Here is a 17,925-nt window from a genome sequence, read left to right on the forward strand (position 1 = left end):
AGAGCCAAATCTCATTGGCTTCATTAAAGTCACATATCCCCAGGGAGGGGACAGGAAGGATTCTCCCTTCAGCTTCCACCCCTGCTATCGAAAAGCTACTACACAGCCTCTGCTGCCCTGGCTTCCTTCCACCCCCACTGAATCCTGGGACCCCATGCGAACTGTGGCTCCCATCAGTAGCCCCAGCCTCCAGATAGCAGTGGCTACAGCGAAGACGCTGGTGTTCCCCTCGTTGAGGTATTTCTCAAGACTTTGGCAAAGGGGATGTCCTCTGTGCTCTCCTGGGAGACATAGTTAGGGAGTGAAAGGATAAGTTACACATGATAAATTCACTCCAGCATTTCTATCTCTCAAAGTCTTTGGATTCTTTCCTTTACATGATATCAAGGAATTTATGACATCTCAACTCTGTTTAGTGTTGGCCACCATTGAGTCCAGATTTCTGTCAACCAACTGAACAAACAACGGTATCTACTCCCAGCTGTTCGAACTTGCTGCAAAATCTGGAGTCTCTGCTAAGTGCATCCACGTCAATGACTTCAATTTGGTCTAAAATTATGTTCTTCTGTCCTTAGTCAAGAGCCTACAGAATTCATTCCCACACATATTCCCCAGATCCTTGAAGGTGTAAATTAGCAAAGTTTGGCCAGTTACTTGTTATATGCCTTCTACTTGCAGGTTTGACTTTTTACTCCCCACCTTCCCTGTGGGTATTCAAGCTCTGATCCTCAGGACAAGGGAGTGTTGCCGTAAGGCGGTTCATAAAAATAGTCCTTCCACCAGTGTAACTCATTGGGGTAAGGGAGTTCTAGTATCTTTGAGCAAAAATGAAAAAGAGTCAGCAGTCAAAGGAGAAGGGCTGCTTTGGCTAGCACGGGAGAGTCAGTGAGTTCTCTGAGTTGTTCATATACCCTCATTCCAAGTCTTATCCTATCCATGCCTTAACTGTCTCCTGAGAGGCAAGACAAGGCTGAGAACTTGATGATGTAATTCGACAAACCTCAGGTCCCATTTTGAATTTGTTTTCCAGTCTCTCAGCTATGTGGCTTTCAGAGGTTGGACATTCATTTATCAATAGCACTGCCATAGTAGGTTGCTGTGTGTTAATAAATGTTTTAAATGGAGACTTTGGGGTGTTTAAACTTTTTCTCTTTTAGTAAACTAACCACGGCCAGCAGAAGCAGCCACTCTGTCCTGCAGTCCTTGAACTCCTCCTGTCTTGTATACTGTCCTGGGACAGTGGTCTTGAAAGCTTGCTTCTCATGAGCCCTTTGTACAAATGACCACAGGTGATAATTAAGATGTTTTGCTGCCATGAACCATGGGCTTCCAGGTTCCTGTCTCTGAATCCTAAAAAGATGATCATGGTCATCAACTCCCCACTGAGGCAATAAAATCAATCCCAGATTTCCAAGCCCTTCTGATTTGAAGAACCTGCTGCTGCATTCTCCTCGGTATAAATCTCTGTACTGGGAAACTGCAGGAACGGAAACAGAGTCTGAATAACTTTCATAACAAAGTTCATTGGAAGGTATTGGGTAGCTCACGGGTTTGGAAAATTGTCAGCCCTGCCAAGCAAGGCTAGGCAGCAGGAAAAACTGACCAGGATGTAGCTACAACCAGTAACAAACAGAGCCATCCTGTGGCTGGTCTCATCATCCCTTTGTCTTTGCTTCACTCATTCAAGAGTCAAACTTTTGGGTAGAAGCATTCAATTAATGACCATAGGTCACGTGCCCTCACTCTAGCAGGGGAGGGGGTGGTAGAGAGAGGGAACGCTTCCCGTTAAGGAAGTGTTCACCAAAACCCAGATGGGGGTTTGGTTTTGAGAAGCCAAAAAATAAAAGACAAATGACCGGTATCGCGGGATGGTGCTTCCTTTCAAGGGTGTTATATAGCCCATAACGTTGGCAGAGGGGTGCAAGGAGCCTGACCCTTGGTCATTATTCACCTCCATCTGCTCAGTGAGATGTTGCCACTTCTATGTGGTCTTATGTCATGAGCCCACAGAGGTCACCACGGAATCCTCCTCCTTCCACTGGCAAGAGCTCTGGGCAGCATCTCTCTCTGTGCTTGGGAAACCTCCCTCCACCCCTTACCATGCTGTGCTATGGGGAAGTCTGTGGGACCATAGCAGAGCTATTTCTCTAGACAACCCACGTGGCTGTTTCTACTCTGGGGTATTTTCCCCTTTCACAGACTCTCCTCAGAGAAGGAGAGAGGGCTCTTGACTTCTGCAATCCTGTCTGGAATTTCTGCTTTCTCCTCTCACTCTGAGCTTGACCTAAGGTGGAGGGTGGGATGCAACATCCCCTCTGTCTAAGCTCTCTGTGTTTCTCCTGTGAATTTCTTACCTTCTCCAGCCTGGAGAATTTTGTTTCTGTTGTTGATGTTGTTTTGTTCTGAAGGTGGGGTAGTCTGGCTTTACATCTAAATCCTTAAATCTTTTACTTATGCCCTGACTTTCCTTAGTTCTCGGCTTAGCCATCCCTCTTCCAAGGCAGAAAACACAGAACACACAAGCTGTTTGCCAAATCAAGGGAAGATTGATAAGATAACAGAAAATGCTGAGAAGCAAAAAAAAACGTTAAAATACAATAAATAACTTAAAAGAATATAAACTATCCTGCAACCTTACTGGTTTTGCCTATCTGTATTTTTTTATTTTTTCATTAATTAAATCAGAGTACACTGTAAATTAAAACCAGATTGGTTGCCTTATGAAATAGTGAGCTCTCCATCAATGGAGGTATTCAAACAGAGGTAGGATGACCATCTGGAATGTAGTAAAAGGAACTTCTCTATTAGTTTAGTGGGAGGTAGGATAAAATGATGTCTAAGGTCTTTTCTAAAGTTAGTATTTTATGCTTTAATTTATTTTTACATTTCTTATTCCACGGATTTTGGCATCTTTTTTTTTTTTTACATCTTTATTGGAGTATAATCGCTTTACAACATTGTGTTAGTTTCTGCTGTATTAACAAAGTGAATCAGCTATACGTACACATATATCCTCATATCCCCTCCCTCTTGTGTCTCCTTCCCACCCTCCCTATCCCACCCCTCTAGGTGAACACAAGGCACCAAGCTGATCTCCCTGTGCTATGCGGCTGCTTCCTACTAGCTATCCATTTTACATTTGCTAGTGTATATATGTCCATGCCATTCTCTCACTTCATCCCAGCTTACCCTTCCCCCTCCCCGTATCCTCAAGTCCATTCTCTACGTCTGTGTCTTTACTCCTGTCCTGCCCCTAGGTTCATCATTTTGACATCTTAATGGGACCATTTTTTTTTAACATCTTTATTGGAGTATAATTGCTTTACAATGGTGTGTTAGTTTCTGCTTTATAACAAAGTGAATCAGTTATACATATACATATGTTCCCATATCTCTTCCCTCTTGTGTCTCTAATGGGACTATTTTGAGGTCCCTACTAATTATAAAAACTTAAAATGGCCTCCCTGGTTTCTAATAAATCAATCAACATTTTTAATAGAACTTGTTCTGAATGCCCAAGATTGGCTATTTCCAATTCTGTTGGTTCTGTTGGCTTTGGTACAGCTCTTTCTGTTACAGTGGCTTTATTGTTCTTTTCAGTGTCTTCTGGCCTTTTCTCTGTAAATCTTCTATGAAGTGGGTGTCTGCTTATTTTTCCCGGGTAAAGAGGAAAAAGTATAGCTTGACCCAAGTTTGGGGAAAACATCTTTTAAAACACTGAAGAAGTTGGAGACTTGAGGTAAAGGACCATGTATTTCAGTCCTAGACACAGCTCTTTCTAGCTATGGGGACCTGAGAAATTATTCAACCTCTCTGAGCCTCAGTTTCTCATATACAAAGGGAAGCTAGTCCCTACTCTGTCAGCTCAATCAAAATTAAGCAAAACTGACACGTCAAGGTGTGAGATGATCTAAAAGTCACACTATCATGGCTCTGTCTCCATTTCTCTGCTATTCCTCCACTTTGCCCTCTTCTCTGCGTCAGCTCCCCTTCCCTCCCCCGCTTCCCCTGGTTGCCTCTCCTGTGGTAGCAAGAATGACAGCCGTGTTTTCAGGCCTCTCCTTCATACACTGCATGCCCCAAAGGAGGAAGACCGGTCTCTTCCAGTTGTTACTGTGGATGGAAAAGGAAACTTCCTTCCTGGATGTCCCAGCGGCTGTCTCCTCACGTCTCACCCGGCAAACTTGGTCCCATGCCCATCCTGAAGATCCTTGTGGATCAGAATGAGATGAGCCAAACTATTTAAGCCAATCAGAGACCCCTCTGAAAATGAGGTGGAAGTCATTCCCTCCAGAGAGGGGAGCTCAGCCCAGGAAGGAGCTGCTTTCTGCACCAAGATCTGGGTGCTATTTCCAGGAGAAGATGGAGAAATTGAGGCTGGGGAAGCACCTGCAAAAATGGCCCTATTCTTTTTTTTTTCTTCTTTTTTTGCGGTATGCGGGCCTCTCACCGCCGCAGGCCCAGCGGCCATGGCTCACGGGCCCAGCCGCTCCGCGGCACGCAGGATCCTCCCGGACCGGACCGGGGCACGAACCCGCGTCCCCTGCATCGGCAGGCGGACTCTCAACCACTGCGCCACCGGGGAAGCCCTGTGGCCCTATTCTTATACAACTCTCTAGGTTGATACAAAAGTCACATAACTGTGAAAATGGCAGTCCCTTGTACTTGTAGAAAGGCCAGACTCCAGCAAGCCAAGTGCCATCAGGGGACCGATTTGATTTCTGATCCTTACCTACCACTTTAGACAATTAATGCAACTTCTCTGAGACTTAGTTTCCCCATCTGTAGAATGGGGGTGCCACCTAATAATGGGACATGCTCACAAATATTCATTTATTATAAATTGTTTTTAATTGTGTCCATGCTGGAATTGAGTCAGCTCTTCTAAAACCAGTTTGGGCTGGTAAATGTGGCGGTCCTGTTTGCAACCTTGAGAAAACCACCCTCGAACAGACCAATAAGTTTCAAGTAATTATGGCACTGAGATTTCAGAGGGAAGCAATGCTTTGTGAACCAGTTTTTTAGTAACATGTAGAAAATCATATTCATGTGTGCATAAGTCATCATGCCCTGAACTATTAATCTCCACATCTCTGATGCAGAAAGATTAATCTTAGAAGGAGCAACTGGCAACCCATTGCTTCATACTGCAGAGAAAAATGAAAATGTCTTCTGCAAATGTGATTCGTATTACAATACTCATGCACGCTCTGCGCTATCCGACCTTGTTCAAATGAAAGGAACTTGGTCAACTATTCTGTCGGAAGATATACATATTTTTTTCCTTTTGTATCATTCTCAGAATTGTTAGAAGCTAAAAAAAAGGACTGCTTCTTGCTCACACACTCTTATCTATGAGCCAGGCATTCCCAGGGAGGCAGTATGGCTCGGTGGGATTTTGTCAGATTGTCCTGTTTCAAAATTCTGACTCAACTATTTTCTTAACCTCTTGCAAGCCTTCAGCGTTCTCATTAGGGAAGTTGGGGTGATAACAGCACCCACCTCATTGTTAAGAAATAAGTGAGATAATGCATGTTAAATGCATGAAAAAATAGCCTAACATTTAATACATATTAGCCATCGCTGTTGGGGGATTTCTGAGAAAGAGGAAATGTACTTATATTGGAAAGAGTACGGTAGGTTGATGCTTATTCTGACTTTGATCCTTGTTCCATCATGGCTGGTAGGTTCCAACATATGAGGGTCCAGGAATAAGAGAAAGGGCCCCTGAATCAAGGCTAACGCTTTTCTTTTCTTACCTCCACTTCAGTGCTGCGCTGTGAGGAGTCTTATGCATGTTCCTGGAAAGCCCAACCTGAATGTCCAAGCTCTGTCTACATGCCCACCCAAATGCAAACAGTAGTCCCTATTTTACCCTCTCAAAATTAGGAGTATGTATACCTGTGACAAAGCCTGCCATCACCATTGGGAGATGGACAGGTGAAGAGCCTCTACGAGCCATGAAAGCAGATTGGACCACTTGGGCAGGAATTCCAGGGTGCCTAGTACCAGTAGCATAGCCTATAAGGGGCAGGGAGGAATCTTGGTGGGTGTGTTCTCTTAGCCCCATGGACATTCCGGGAGGGCACAGCTATAGGAGAGCCAGAGACAGGGATCTCTAAAGTGTAGGGCCCAGGAGAAGAACCTGGGTCTGGTACTGGTTTCATCTTTTGGAAATTTATTTTTTTAGAAACGAGTGCCTAGGGCTATATGCTTTTTATTGCTTTTTCTGTTTTGATAACAGCTTTACTGAGATGTGTTACACACCATGCAATTCACCCATTTAAAGTGTACGATTCAGTTGTTTCAAGTATATACGCAGAGTTAGGCAACCACCACCCCACTCACGTGACTTCCGCTTCAGTAGTCAAGGGGGAATCTACTCTCATTCCACTCAACATGTCTGGCCAGGGGGAGCGTAAGAAGGGGACACTGGAATTGGCTTTTTCTCGGGGGATCTGTCTTCCCCATGGCCTCTCATAAAATGTGTCGCTGCACTGAGTTTGATTCAAATATTTAAAGATATGAATTTCTGGTACCACATGGCCTCAAAGTGCAACCCAATATCTTCATGAGGGTTCAGTTATGAAATGGTGATTCCCCCCCCCCCAATGGAATAAAAAACTGACCACCATGGACTTACTAAGAGATGGTACGTCAACCTTCAAAATAGTATTTTCCTAAGGGATTTTCAAAGGAAATTTTGACGACATGAAATTTCCACCTTATACACATATCAGGATTTAATTCTCAAGAAAGATGCAACTTCGCCGTAGACGGGAGCACGAAAGCAGCATTTTGTTTGGTCCGGGGCCATTAGATGACCCAGGGTCTTGCAAGCCCTGCCTGGCTGTGACTCAATGTCAGACCTATCAGTGTGGCCGCCTGCAGCACCGGTCTCCTAAATTCCATTCACAGTGCATCTTAGTTAAAAAACAAGCGTCTTCCCCGGCGGTCCAGTGGTTAACACTCCACGCTTCCACTGCAGGGCGTGTGGGTTTGATACCTGGTTGAGGAACTAAGATCCCACATGCCATGTGACACGGCCAAAAAATAAAATATAATAAATAAAAACCCAAAACACCCCTGGCACCTCCATGATTCAGTATCCTCCAAGGAGAGTGAACCATCCTTCAACTATCCAAATATATCAGTTCTTAAGTTGGAATACAGTATTTGAATAGTGAGGAATACCAGTTTATCCAAATCAATTTGGCCGCCGAGTTTCCAACAGCACGTAGTAAGAGTTTGGATAGCAAAAAATTTATCCTAGAATTCATCTGAATTGATTTGGCTCTAGCATTCTGATAGCAAGAGTTTGGGTAGTAGAGATAGCTATATGTTTATTTAAGATTATTATTTGTGTACTTCTGTACTAATACATGGATATCATAAAAATCACACAAAAATAGCCACTTTTAATAGATGAAACGAAAATAAATGCAAATAGCAGTTCCAATCATCGTGCTAGTTTCCTGGGGTGTGTGTCCCACTTTGGAGATCATTCCAACCGGTCAAGAATCAGGAGTGTCCTTGGGTCACCGTGCAGAGTGGCCATAAAACAGCGTGATCTATTTCACTGGTTTTCAGAATAATTCTCTGCTCTTTTATATATTCACAGCTATTAGCCTGCCTCATGCCTGGGGTGACTGCCTTTTCTTCATGTAGCCTCGTTTTATCACTTTATAAGTTTTGATGGTATTAGCAAATTTGTAATAGCTTCTCCCTCTTCTGTTTCACAGTAGGTCAAACATTAGCGTTAAATGGGCAGTTTCTGATTTCTGCTTAAGATAGAATCCTAATTGTGTTTGAAACTACCTTCTCTCTGGGTGGTTTCTCAATAATAATTGCCAAAATGCTGAAAAGTTTCTGTCCTTCAAGAAGGACCAAGATACATCTGGCCTCCTCTTGCCTCATACTGAATTCCAGAGAAGTGTCTGGCCTTTGTTGGCCCCAAGAAAAGCAAGTAGGGGCTTCACCCATGAATGACGGCTGCCAATGTATTTGAGACTTTCAATTCAGTTTAATCAATATTTCTGAAACCTTGCTATGTACAAGGTTCAGTAGTCTGTTTGAATCTGATGTTCCAGTTTATGTTACTATTGGGTTAGAGAAAGGCATTATTTATGTGAAAAATGGCTAATATATAAGAACCAGGCCTTCAGATAGCATGCAGATTTTTTGTTTCATCTTCACGTCCAGTCGCCAGCAAAAGGAAAATTAGCTTGTCTATTATAGTGGTCTTTAAATGTATTTGGGAAGCACAAGGACTTTTCTCTAAGATTGTATTTGGAAACATCGTGTGTGAAAGAGAGGAGAATATTCTGGTTAATGTAGAGGCAGGAGCCCCAGGTCCCACCTACGTGGCCTTCTCTTCCCCCCAGGTCCTGATTCTCTTCTTTGTAGAAAACAGGAAAAGAGCTGGGGCGGGGGAGAGATTGAAACACATGGACTAAAATCTCTGCTCTGTAAAAAAACAATATGAATGTGTGACTTTGAGATGGGTACTAACCACTCTTTGCCTCTGTTGGCTTGTTTTAAAGATAGAACCAATAATATTTACTTACCGGAATGATTATGAGCCTCAGATGAAAAGCTTGGCTTCTTGCTCTACTTCAGTCACTCTGTTCCAAGCAGGCCCAAGTTTCCTGAACAAGAATAAGGGCAGCCATTACAATTGCTCTCAACCCAAGCCAAGGTACACAGGTGAGAAGGAAATTCTGCCTGAGGCTCCTTCTAGGCATCAACACCGATGGGTAAAAAAGAAAAGACGGAAAACTTGGTTATGCCGCCGTAAGATTTATGATCCATACTGACTCCTTCTGTCAGGGAGAGAAACCACAGGTCTGCGGTACCCCAGATGTTCTCCATAAGGTCTTCCTGACGAGTCCACTTTCTCCTAAATGTATTCATAACTTACTTTGTTTCCTTTTTTTTAGCTGTGCTGTGCGGCTTGCAGGATCTTAGTTCCCCAACCAGGGATCAAACCCTGGCCCCAGCAGGGGAAGCGAGGGCTCCTAACCACTGGACCGCCAGAGAATTCCCTACTTTGATTCTAATAACTCAATTTTATGTCTTTCCCTCCTCCTGTAACGGAGCCCTTTCCCCGATTCTCCTTCTCATCAGGACTGCCGCACTCCATAAAAATGATTGTGAATATGCTTTACAGTGATCACAAACTGTTCACATGTGCGTTACTATTCCTGTGTCTTTTATACAAGTTTCCAGTAATTGTACGTATCATGCTTTCTGACGTTCGTGAATCATTGTCTTAGATCAGCTTTGCTTTTCCTTTGTCTTCTTTCAAATATAACTGACCTCTACCTCATCCATTCCCCTGTAGCCCTGGAAACCTGAATCTAAGACACGCCTATATGACTGGTGGCTCTGGAAGGGAGAACTTGGCTTTCATTGCTCTGTCCTTTTCTTCCCCACCGGCTAGTTTTGTTTTCCCGGAGTAAAGGCAACATTCCATACCAGATATGCTGCTGCCTGGGATTCATTTCACTAACAGACCATCCGCCACTTGGAATTGTCCATGATGGGTGGCACAGAGATGCCACAGCCCTTCCCAATCATGAGGGCGGTGGGCGTTCCAGGCCTGGATTCATTTCATGGCCTCTTTCTCCTCTCCATTCCCACGGGTGGGTTTCAGAATCTGCATTGTTTTGAGAAGGAGAAAATGGTCGAGGTCCTGAGTGGAATTGTTTTGAGGGACAGCCACGGGGAGGTAGAACCTGTGAACAAGGAATGTAGGCAGCCGGTGGCCAGAGCTGTGGGTCTCTCTTCAACCTGAGAAACCTCGGTGGGAGGTCCCACACAGGTAGGGGGATGCAGCTCATTGTTCAGACCTGACACTTCCACCCCTACAGCACCAGAGGCGTTTGCCAACAGACCCGCCCCTCTCTGGAAAGGATAAGCTATCGACTGTGAAGGAAACGCAAATAATGGAGGTTATTTCCGTGCAGAGACACCATGAGCCAGGGCTCTCATTTAGGTAGTAAGTCTCAACAGCGAAGGCTTCCCAGAGTGCCTACAAAGTGTCTCTCCATTAGGGCCAAAGGAGGTGCTTTGATTCTCCCTCGGAGGGGAGAGCAGTTTAATAAATCACCAAGTGGATGCAGCATCTAAATTCAATAACTGTGAAGTGCAGATAAATCACTGCTGTCAGTGCCGACTTCGGCTTTATTCGTTCAAAACAGTTAAATTCAAACAGCAATACTTCTCTCCAGCATCCAGATACACACGGCTCACAGCCCCCGGCCACTGGGCTAGAATGTCTTCCCAGAGCTGGGCCTCATTCCTGGTTGTCTGTTGGGAAGTGGGGAAGGAGGAAGCAGGTTGAATTACAGCCACAGAGATGACCCATTCGAGTGACAGAGAGATTGCGGAAGCTCAAAGTGAATAATTCATTGTCCTGTCGGCTGTGTGTTAGGTTTCATCCCTGAGCTGCTGATGGAAAGGAGATCAGGCTCTGGCATCTCATTCCAGCTGCACCACTGGGCCTTCCAACACATTATCTGTGGTTGATTTGCTTACCAGCAAGGTGAGGGCATGACACAAAGGTACATGATAGTAGCTGGAAGTTTCATAGATTCAAGTTGAGCCAAGACTGAGAGGATAATTCTGTCTCCTCCCCCAGATTCTTCCCCATAAAATACGGGGCTTTTTTAGCCCCTCCAATCAACCCGAGGTACATTTCATGTAAGATGCAAGAAAGCGTAACCCTTATATTTATAAACATGCCAACCTGCAAATGGTTGGATAGGTATTTGAATTATTGATTGTTAAGTATTTAAGCTGAATTCCTCATCCATCAGTTCTCGTGAGAAGCCAGGGGACAGATTTACGATGCTGGAGTTTTTCTGGTTAGTTGGCAGTTGGCATCTCCATTAATTATGGCCTACACGGTAGGGTCTGTAGTGCTCATTGTAGCGCTCAAAATCAGGGTCTCTATGCAGCAAGAGCTGTTGACATGGAAAGGAAAAGGAACATGCACTCCTGAAATGGTTGCTGCCACTTTCTGAGGTTTTGGTGGGTCTGATTGCATCTCTGACTATAGCATAGTTGAAAGAGCAACTTTTTAGAGGCAGAGTCACCTGGATTTCAGTTCTAGGTCTCTTGCTTTCCAATTCTGTGAACGTGAACAATTTACTTTATTCCTCTGAATCTCAATTTCTTTGTTTAAATAAAAGAGAATGGGGGAGGGATAAATTAGGAGTTTGGGGTTATCATATACACACTACTATATATAAAATAGATAACCAACTGTGTAACACAGGGAACTCTACTCAGTATTTTGTAATAACTTATAAGGGAAAAGAATCTGAAAAAGAATATATACATATATCACTTTGCTGTACACCCGGAACTAACACAACATTGTAAATCAATTATACTTCAATAAACTTTTTTTTTTTTTTTTTTTTGCGGTATGCGGGCCTCTCACTGTTGTGGCCTCTCCGGTTGCGAAGCACTGGCTCTGGACGCGCAGGCTCAGCGGCCATGGCTCACGGACCCAGCCGCTCCGCGGCATGTGGGATCTTCCCGGACTGGGGCACGAACCCGCGTCCCCCGCATCGGCAGGCGGACTCTCAACCACTGTGCCACCAGGGAAGCCCTTCAATAAACTTTTTAATAAAATAAATAAAAGGGAACAATCATAACTAACTGGATATAAATATAAATATATTCATGTATATACATATATGTGTATAGAAAGATGGGTGGTTAGATAAAGTGTAGTGTAATACCTAACAAATAATATTAAATAGCCACAATTCTTAAGCAATAAAACATAAACTTCATGAGGGGAGAGGTTTTTTTTTTTTTTTTTTTTTAAACATCTTTATTGGGGTATAATTGCTTTACAATGGTGTGTTAGTTTCTGCTTTATAACAAAGTGAATCAGCTATACATATACATATGTTCCCATATGTCTTCCCTCTTGCGTCTCCCTCCCTCCCACTCTCCCCATCCCACCCTTCCAGGCTGTCACAAAGCACCGAGCTAATATCCCTGTGCCTTGCGGCTGCTTGAGGGGAGAGGTTTTAGTCCAGTTTATTCACTGCCAATCCCCATTGCCTAGAACAGTGCCTGATACAGAGAAGAAATTCAATAAATATTTGTTGAATGAATAAATGAGCACATTCCATGTTCCAGACACTGGCATAGGTGTCCATTTAATCTTATGAGAACCCTAGAAGACAGGTATTATCATTTTTTGAGATAAAGTCTCTGAGACTCTGAGAGGTTAAGTAATTTTCCCAATGTCACCCAGCTAGTAGATGCTCAGTTAATGTCAGTTTCTAACCCCTCTTCTCCTGCTCTCACTAAAAGTTGCAGTGGGTCCTAAGATCTGGCTCTTCTAGGGTTTATGGGCTCTGTGGCCATGGGATCACATGTGGGAAGGAAAGCTCTGTCTCCCTATAGCAGGGAGAAGTCAGAGGCTCCTTTCCCCTTTGAGTTTCACAGATGAAGGCTCAAAACTGAGCAGGCGCCCCCAAACCAGCAGAGCCTGAAGGAGAGAAGATGGGTGCCAACTTGGGATGCTCATGGGAGCTCTGAGGATGGGACAAAGTTGAGAGCACAGAAGGAAAGCCCTTCTTCCTTTTCTGGGCTAAGTCCGTGGCTCAAACACCAACAACATCCTCTCTTTCCTGAAGAAACACGCTCGACTGGCAGGGAGAGATGAGGAGATACTTTTGGCCAATCCTGTTTGCCAACTGGATCCATGAGAAGGATTCGGGGAGGGGCTACTGTTTTTTCTGATAGATGTTGGGATGGGTGTGTGTGTGCGTGCGTGCGTGTGTGGTGTTTAGTGTTGAAACCATGAAGGCAAGGACTGCACTTTATCGTCATTGTACCCCAGCTCTGGGCACAATGTCCAGCACATAACAGGCGCTCAACAACTCTTCATTGAGTAGATGGATCCTGGTCCTGCCTGCAAGCAGTATAGTTACTATGAATTAAGTGCTCTCCATGAGCCACGCATTATGCTCCTTTTCGCCTGAGATATTACCAGGCTCATTTTATAAATGAGGAAACTGAGGCTCCGGAAGTTTAAGTAACACTCCAATGGTCATGTGGCTAGTGAGTAGTATGGGCCAGGGCTTAAACCTTGACTCTCAGACTCCAGCTTGTACCCTTGGTAACAACTATGCCGCTTCCAACACGGTGCTCAGCTACTCCTGATCCAGGGTTTCTCGACCTCAGCACCACTGACATTTGGGGCCAGATAATTCCTTATTGTGGAAAACTGTCCTGTGCGTTTTAGGGGTTTAGTAGCATCCCTGTCCTTTATCCACTGGAGCCACTGGACCCTCCCCACAATAAAAATGTCTCCAGATGTTGTCGCATCTCCCAGGGGGTGGGGGGCAATGTCTCCCCCAGTTGAGAACCACTGTAACCCCTCTGATTCTTCCCTGCCCCTCCATGACAAAGTGTGGAGAAGCCAATCCCTTGGGACTTTGAGCCTATCCAGTTGCCTCCTGGACATTTCCATTTGAATGTCCCTCTGACCCTCAGTCCTAAAACATAGCTCATCACCCTTTCCTGGCTCACATGCTTGTCCTTCTGTGTTCCCTGCCTCTGTTAATGTCAGCACCATGTAGCAGTTGCCCAAGATGGAAATCTGAGTGTCATTCTTATTCGTTCACTCCTTCACCATCAACAACCAATCAGCCCCAAGTCTTGTCTGTTTTATCTGTCTTGTAGCTCTTGAATCTGTCTATTTCTCTATGAATCCACTGCCACCCACCATCATTTCTCACCAGCCTCCTAATGGGTCTCCCTGAGCCCCTATTTTGCAGACTTTCCTGTATCTAAACAGATTCTCCATAGCACAGATCTAATCATTCCCGTCTGCAGCTAACACCCTTCAGTGACACTCGGTCTCCTCAGGTTGAGTCTAAGTTTCCTAGCAAGGTTGCTAAGGTACTTGATGAGCTCCCCACTCTAAGCCTGTCCCTTCCCCCTTGTCCTTTGTGCTCCATGCTCTGGCCATGTGGAGCTCTTCCAATACGCCAGGCTTCCTATAGTCTCAAGGAGCAGGGTATGCGACAGGGTGTTCCATTTTCTTTTCCACTGCTGCCTCCTTTCTTGGGGGCTGCTACATGCTCACCCCTTTCTCCATGACTGGCTTTTATCTAAGTTAAGATGAGAGAGGGTAGTAATTCAAGTAAAGATTCAGAAAGGACAGTCTCTCTTAGCATCATAGAGCACAGGAGATATGCTAAGAGGGCTCAGTTGGACAGTCAGGCAGGATAGGGGGTTCAGGAGAGCTAAGGGGAGGGGTCCCAGGTTGCTATAAGAAATAAGGTGGTCTGAGTAGGTTCAGAGTAGGTCTCACTGGGAAGAAGTAATCTGAGCAGAGATACAGAAGTTGAGGGAGTGAGCCTAGCACATACGTGTGGAAAGCCTTCCAGAGAGAAGAACTCAAGCAAAGGCCTTACTGTGTACTTGTGCCCGTTCTGTCTGAGGTACAGCGGAGGTTAATGGTGTGAGCAAGGGGAGACTAGTGGAGAGGAGAGGGTAGGTGGTATTATGCCCCCTGTGCCCAGCACAGAGCTGTTATCCAATAAATATCCAAGTGAACTTACCCGACTGCCCATGACAGATTTAGACATACATCTTCTAGCAAACTTTTTCTCCCAAAGAAGGAACAGAAGTAGGTCAGTGGTGACTGGGAGAGCACCTTCTCTCTAATCTTCTATTTCTCATCTATGAAATAAGGAGGTTGGGCTACCCTGCTCAAAAATGCCATCACAACAGGAAAGGGGATAATCATTTCCATCATGCCTACGTCACAGGATCATTGAGATGTTCCTTGAGAGGGGGAGGGGACCCATTAGTACACTTGGGTCTCTCTACCAATGAACTTATCCTTTCCGAGCCTCAACTTCTCCATCTGTAGAATGGGAGTCACAACTCCCCTCCCACTCCCCTTCCGAGTCCGTGTGAGGTTCTGATAATGCGTATGTCGTACGTTGAAGGTCTATAAGTCATGAAACATTGTGTAAGATTATTATTATCTTTCTGGTCTGCTTATGCTCTTTCCGGTCTCTGTGGCTTTGCTTCACATGCCAAAGGGGGATGAGCATTTTGTCAAGGAGTAAAAGGCCTGTTGATTGTGGATTATGCTGCCTGAAGACCAAGATGAAATCCAGTTGTGAGTCTTCCACACTGGAAGTGTGGAAGTGTAGGGAGTGTTGCCTAGCAAGAAAGAGTGAGGGCTTTTAGTGTCAGGGATAGCTGGGAGACCTTGGGCAGGTCACTTCTCTGAGTTGCTTGATGACATCCTTTCCCTGAGAACTGCCCTCCTTCCCATCACATAGAAGGAGTCACATTTCTATCATGTGACTGAGCCTCCTCAGCCATCGTTGACTGGACCAGAGCTGGTGACTGATCCTAGCTGGGCCTGTAAGATTCTCTCTCTACAGAAAATATGCCTGGAAGTCAGAACCTGGAATTGGACTAAGAACGGTCATTGGAAGAACTCTAGAACAGAAGGCTTTCAGGTCCTGCTGTTACAATCCTGGAGTTGCCATGTTTCTCCCACAGCCTAAGACCTAGTTGTTCAACTTTGCTTTGAATTCCGAGAGATCCCAATAAATCCTTCCAAAAATGCCTTTTTTATTTGAAGTCAGTTTCAAGTGAGCTCAGTTTCTTGCAGTCTAATGAGTTTCAGCTAGCTCTTAGACAGCCCTGTTCATCCTCCTAGGGATTTCTCGTGACTATCTTCAGAACTACAGTGTAAAGAACGTCCCTGATTTCTTGAAACCTGCTTTGAAATATAGGGCAATATTCTCCAGTGTTTTCCAGTGTGTTCCATAATATACACATTTCCAATGTGTTCCATGAAGTGAATAGTATTACATAGATAATGGGTTCCAAGTAAAAATCCGTTTAAGAACATGCAGTTAAACAAATTATAATAGGCACTATTTATTGAGGGCTTGCTACGTGCTAGACACTGTTCTAGGTGCTTTACATATATTAACTTGTTTAATTCTCACAACAACCCTTCGAGGTATGTACCATTTATTTGGCCCATTTTATAAATGAGGAAACTAAGGCACTAAAAGTTTAAGGAACTCGTGTAAGTTCACACAGCTGGTAAAGGGTGGATCTGGGTTTTGAAGTCCTGTGTATGGGTCTAATAGAACTTTCTACAGCGAAGGAAATATGCTGTGTCTGCGTTGTTTATATGGTAGACCCCAGCCACACGTGGCCATCGACTACTTGAATTGTAGCTGTTGGGACTGAGGAACTGAATTTTAAATTTTATGTAAAATTAATTAATTTAAATTTAAATACCCGCATGTGCTAGTGGCAACTGTATTGGACTGTGCAGGTTTAGACTACACAAGCATAGTTGAACAGGCTTCTTTCCTGCAGTACTTCTCAGAGCCTTTAAGCATTAATGAGTACTGTGAAGCTTAAAGAGGAAATAGAACACACCCAAGGGGATATAATCACAGAAAAGATTTTACCACAGGGTGTCTTAAGAGTCAAGAGTTCTACAGAATACAGTGAATAACCAAGGAGATGTACTAGTCAGTGACCCCCCCTGGAGTTGACAAATGACTCTGCACCCTCAGGGAGATGTCTGGGGGACTGACCACCCTGTAGCCAGAGCAGATGCCTGCCTATGCAATGTGACAGAGGCTGCTGGGTCTCCAGATGCTTTCCTGAGACTTCTACCGTGGGAATCACCCCTCTGGCACAGACACAAAAACATTTGCTCCCAAGAGCACAAAGGTGGTAATAGATCAACCTCATCCCAAACACGTCCTTACTTTACACAGAACGGATGAGTTAACTTAAATTACACAGAATGGATACATTTATTTAAACTAATAAATATATACTTTACAAATACATGGCACTTTTAACTTATAGCCATTGCTACTCAAAGTGTGGTCCCCACTACACTTTGCAACAGCAGCCTTACCTGGAAACTAGTCAGAAGCCTGAATTCATAAGCCCACTCCAGACCTACTGAGTCAAACCCTGGGGGTGGGAGCCAGCACTCTGTGTTTTAACAAGTCCTCCAGGTGACTCCCATGCACATTCAGGTTGGAAATCATTTACATGCATTTGTCTAATTTCATCTTTAGAACTGAAGAAAGAGAGGTCCAGGGAATTTAAATAACACGCTCAAAGTTACACAGCTGGAAAATTACCGAGCTGGAAAGAGAACCCAGCTCTCAACCAGCAGATTGGAATCAGCCCAGTGGTTTTCCAGATATCCAGGGCGGAGTCCCAGCTGCTGTAACCCCCTTCTCTGTGCTTGCCCGGGATTCAGAGGGCGTGGTGGCCATGGAGAAGCAGGGCCAGCGATGTGCTCCCCTGCACTCTCTACTCTCCTATCTCCACCTCCCTGCCTTACCTCCTGACCCTATCTGGTTTACAAGTACACAGTCAGCGGCATTTTCCATCTTCCCTTCCTTCCTCTCATCCCTCATCCTCCCTCACTGAGGCTTTTGTACATGCCCAGTCTCTCATGTGGGAAAGTAGAAATTTAATAGGTCTAATGGGGGGTAAATGGGGTTTCGTGGTTAGGAAAGGCTGGATTAAACAAAGTAGCTTTCTTTACCACAGGTCTTCTCAGAGCCTTTACTATGTAGTATGTGAAGCTCCAAAACGAGGATATAGCAGGTGGCATTCACCAGCTCAGACGATCACAGAACCTTTTTATCCAGAAAGGAACATTTTAGGAAACTAGTGTTCTGCAGGGGATGGGTCCTTTCCCCATGGCAAGCAGAGCATGAGCCCTAAGTGCATAGGACATGAGTCAGTTAGATTTGGAGGGTCGTGGTAAAGGATGGAGAAAGTTCCAGAATACAGAATTTCCATTCCATCAGTTTTTGCCATCTCCATTGCATCCTCAAATGTAGCCCTATCAGACATCTTTCTAAGGTG

The 17,925-nt window shown here is 44.6% G+C and overlaps 1 pseudogene; it reads right to left on the reverse strand.

The window, feature by feature from the left end:
- Positions 1–728: 728 nt before the first annotated feature.
- LOC116757589 overlaps positions 729–17,925 on the reverse strand; it is a 79,211-nt pseudogene continuing 62,014 nt past the window's right edge.

Source organism: Phocoena sinus, chromosome 1, assembly GCF_008692025.1.
Source record: "Phocoena sinus isolate mPhoSin1 chromosome 1, mPhoSin1.pri, whole genome shotgun sequence".
Classification (NCBI taxonomy): Eukaryota; Metazoa; Chordata; class Mammalia; order Artiodactyla; family Phocoenidae; genus Phocoena; species Phocoena sinus.